The following is a 5,028-nucleotide window of genomic DNA, read 5'->3' as shown; positions in this document are numbered from 1 at the left end:
GACCAAACCAGGAAGGAGCTCCGTTTCGGAGCTCCTTCCTGCTCCGTGCTCAGGGCGCACTATGCGCCCTGGTGCGGAGCGAGGACGTCACATCCGCGCCGCCCCGTATAGAGGCGGCACGGCCTTGACGTCCTCATGGCGGCCCCCATGTAGATGGGGTGCCGCCATTTTGTACGGACTCAGTCCGTACTAGGGTTAGGAGGGTGTGGAAGCACCGCACCTTCCTAACCCTAGTACGGACTGACTCCGTACTTTAGTGCCCGTCTGTAACGGGCCTATGATTCAATGCATGCCAAGATCCTTCAGCTGCTCTCTTTTCTTAAATTCTTTTGGCTTCAACTGCATTGCAGAATTAATGCAGTTTGACACTGCTGTAACTGTCATGGCTCCATCCTATGGAATTCTGGGATTTGTAGTTTCTTATGGCACCAGAGCTAAATATCTCACAAAACAGAGAAAGCTAAATATCTCACAAAACTACAGATTCCAGAATTCCATGCCATTAACCCATGGCTGTTAAAGCAGTGTCAAATTGCGTTGTTTCTGCAGTGCAGATGCAGCCTTTATCTCTAAACCAGATTGGACTAGACAGTACTTCAAACAGAGGAAGACACCTTCAAATAGAGGACTGCCCCTTGTAAAATAGGACACATGCTGAATTTCACCCAAAACTCTGTGTTTATTAAGAAACAGAACACAAGTGTCATTAAAGATGCTCTTGCAACTGAAGAATCTGAGACATCCTGTTTGTTCTATGATAAAACAGCAACACCTTTGGTTTTTCTGCTCTTGTTATTCACTGTTTAACCTATTCAAGCTGCTGTTTAGGTTTTTACATTTTAAAACTTTAATATGATCATGATTTAATACTACTGACAATATTTTATTTCTTCACAGCAACATTTCTGAATAGTATTCAGCATCCTTCAAGCTGGATCGCGAGAAGACTGGACTATCTGTTTGCTTCTTCTTCTTTGTAATGGCTTGTAATTCTAGATTGTGGTAAAGTATTCCAGGAAGAAGAAAAAAGAAACTTCCAGAGCTAATGAAGCTATTGAGCGTCTCCTTCTTAGGATGGGGAAGGGGGAGGGCATCGCTGCATCTGGGGAAATGACAGAGGCTTTATTGCTTTGGGAGACCAAAGGATCCCTGTGACATGTTACTGTGGAAGAGGCCTGCCCAGTGAGACCCACCAAGCTACACTGAGTCCACAAGCCATCTGTTGTGGTCTGCCAGGTGCTTGACACCCCCTCCCATTGCCCCACATTTTTAGTAAGTTCAAGCATGCTGCCTATATTCACACCCTCAGAAACAGACAGCAAGACATCATTGTGAATTCTGAAGTTCAGATGTTCATACATGACAGTTCCTTTAGCCACCTCCACAAGAAGAAACCAAAAATGCAGGCAGCTTAATTATGATCAACAAACTAGTTCAAGCAGTTTTAATCGGTGCAAGGATCAGGTCTTTTGTAAAGCCAACAGGTCTTCATTGCCTATTTAAAGCCAAGGGACACCAAAATATTGCTACATCACAACACAGACACCTCATAAACAGGACTATCCCAGGTTTTCTTGCTGCTCAAAGTGGAAATAATACGTAGAGGTTTGCCTAGTCAATACTATTCCAGGCCTTGACATTTCAGCATCAAAACCTGAGACCTAGAGATGAACCTCTTATAGCACAAGGGGTGGGCCCTGGTGCTGTTATATGGATGTTGTTACAGGTGGCAGCTCCTGGTGATGCCATTAAGCATGATACACTGAACATCAACCACAGTAGCATATAATTATTGTTGTTATGTGCCTTATGGTGACCCTAAGGTGATCCTATCACAGGGTTTTCTTGGCAAGTTTCTTCAGAGTGGGTTTGCCATTGCCATCCTCTGAGGCTGAGAGAGTGTGACTTGCTCAAGGTTGTCTAGTGGGATTTGATCCCTGGTTTCCAGAGTCATAGTCCAATGCTCAAACCACCATACCACACTGGCTCAGCAGACAATGCACCATTTCAAATAAAAAATACCGAGTCTAACAAATGAGATATACAGGCAGTAATCCCTGAGACACCCCCACCCCTGAGAACCTGAGAAGAAGGTTCAGCCCCTAAGATCTGGGACCTTTAGACCTCTCCTGTCATCATTGCTGGCATGCCCGCTGCACATTTTGTGTCTCTTTCACACAGTCTTATCTCTCCCTTGGTCTTGGCAGGCTTGATCTCATTTCACCTGCCCTTTATGGTTAGCAGCACCTGTCAGAAAAAAATGATTGGAACTGCTCTGTCCACAGTTAGGCCTCAAAGAAGAAGGAGGGTAGGGATGAGCCAGGCATTATGGACTGTGGTGGGTTGGAGGGTTTGTTGTTGTTGTTGTTTAATTATTTTATTCATTTATATCCCTCCTTTCTCCCAATAATAGGACTCGCGGCAGCTAGCAGTAATGGCATCCACTGGGGTTTGGTTCTAGGGTCCCTGTGGATATCAGAATCCTTGGGTGCTTAAGACCTATTAAAGACAACAGCATAGTGAAATGGTATATAAAATGGCATAAATAAGGTTTATTTTGGAATTTATATGCATTTTTTATATATTTTCAGTTGTGGATGCTTGAATCTGTGGATAAAAGATCCATGGATGCTGAGGGCCAACTATATTTAAAACAATACACATTTAAAATGATACAAAAACATTAATTAAATAATAACTGCAAGATTGAAAAAGCAATTAAACAATGTATAAAGTTAAAACATTAGACATAAAAATATTGAAATTCATTAAAGGACTATATACAAATCTTCAAAACAGTACAGCACAATATTAAAAGCCCAACCCTAGCCTGGCAGCATAAAAATGTTTCAACTTGCTGGCAGGAGGAGAGCAAGAATGGGGCCATCAGGATTTTTGGATCCATGCCCCAAGTCAAGCACCTCACTCCATCTAATGGACAGGCCTAGGGTTGCCAGAGTTAAAACTTGAGAAGGCTTCTGTACATTTAATTGTTGCATATAAGCAGGAATTTCAGCAGGTGTTACTTGTTACGTGGTTGCATGACAAGCAACATCTGCTGAAATTCCCTCTTCTATAGAAACATTAAAGGTATAGGGACCTTCTCCAATTTTTAATCTTAACACATACAAAACACCAATCACAGGATTCCATATATGTCACTGTTATTGTTAATGGGAATAATACTGCTATAATTGTGTAGTGTGAAAGGGCTCCATGTCTTGATTTTCAAGAATCCAGGCCTGGAAGTCTATCTTGTTACAGCTTAAACTTTATGGTCATACTGTCATACTGCATTACGAGCTGTACCTGCTGACTTTCATCAGTGGTGGCAGATAATATGAGCCAGAGTTAATGTTGATATATGTCTACCTGACTTTTTAAAATGGGGGTATCAGAACACACACATACCACATCCCCAAAAGGAGAGAAGGGGATGTTGGAAATCACTTTGTGCTCAAATATTTTACTGCCCAAGGCAAAAAAGATTATGCTGATGCCTTCTTCCCATTCCAGGTAGAAAAACTGACTGAAATGCCAGTTTTTCTTCCTTCAATAATAGAAAATAGAAAATGGTGGGACAGCAGACTAACTTAAGGGGTTCAAGACAGATCGCCCAGCACACAGTTCTCTTCTACAGCACCTTGCCATCATCTCTCAGAATGTGCTGCCTGAAGCAACTGCCTCACCTTGTCTCATGGTAGAGCCAGTCCTCTGGCGGAACTTGTCCTCATCCTCTTTTTATTTTAAACTTAGTAGCCATAAATGGACCCCCAGATGCATTATAATTGTCCACCCCACTGTTATACATAAAATGCATGTTGGAATGATTTGTTTCATGGTGTGAAAGAAACATTGAGAAAGAATGGCCTTCCCCCCCTCCCCCAAGGCAATCCCCCTGATGGCTTAGGAAGGATTTGAACCTGGTATAGTGGGCCCTTGGTATCTGCTAGGGTTTGGTTCCAGGACCCTCTGTAGGTCCCTTTTTGGGAGAAAGGCAACCTAGAATTGAATAAATAAATAAATAAAACCAAAATCCATGGATGCACAAATCACATTAAATACAATGGCCTTGTAAAAGCAGTGCCCCTTTTATAAAATGGCAAAATCAAGGTTTGCTTTTTGGAATTTATAATTTTTTAAAAATATTTTCACGCCATGGACGGTTGAATCCATGGATACAGAGGGCCAACTGTATTCCATGTCCACATCAATATTTTGTTTATTACTCCATATTCACTCTTACTGTGCTCCTCGTCAGTTCTGGATGCTGTTGGTTTCCCTAGAAATCATGCCATTTTGTCTACCTCGGGATGAGTCAATATGTCTCAGACTAATGAGAGGTTCCCACTGCAGAAATCCACAAGACCCCCATTTGGATAATAACCAGAGAAATATTTGCCATGACTATGCTATGGTCAATTTTTGCCATTCCGTAGTTAGTTGGCAGCCATGGAGGGGAAGAGGCGGGAGCTGGAAGGGTGGAGGGAGTAAAGGAGACAGGGAGGAAGGAACAAAAGATTTCTTTGTGGTACAGTGAGAGAGAAAAAAGCGAAAGCATCACCAAATGCCCAGAAGCCATGTTGGTAACAAGAGAACTATTCTCTCTGAATCTTAAAAAACAACTCTGAGCTAAAAGAGCCTGGCTGAATTAACCCTTCATGGAGGCAACACAACAACACAGAGGAGAAAGGCGCCATAGTCCTAGACTTTCCACATTTTTATGATTGAAAATGTTTATTTCAGAATGAGGAAAGGCAGTGTTGGTTGGTCTCACCAAGGCTGACCTCAAGTTTAATGAAGAAGAAGGCCTATTAGGGAAAGTCTTAAAGCCAATTCACATGACCTCTGAAGACACTGGGCTCCTGTGTTTTTGTGTTGTTGTTACTTGAAGTCCAGACAACATATTGTTTCTAGCCAATCAATAATCTAAGGATTTCAGCATAAGCTAATTGTGGCTAGAAACTGTAAACCTTCTAGATATGAACTGGGTAGGCCAGTTATTGTATGAACTAGCTCTAACAGAGT

The sequence above is a fragment of the Sceloporus undulatus genome, chromosome 5, assembly GCF_019175285.1.
Source record: "Sceloporus undulatus isolate JIND9_A2432 ecotype Alabama chromosome 5, SceUnd_v1.1, whole genome shotgun sequence".
In the NCBI taxonomy this organism is placed as follows: Eukaryota; Metazoa; Chordata; class Lepidosauria; order Squamata; family Phrynosomatidae; genus Sceloporus; species Sceloporus undulatus.
This window is presented reverse-complemented; position numbering follows the sequence as displayed.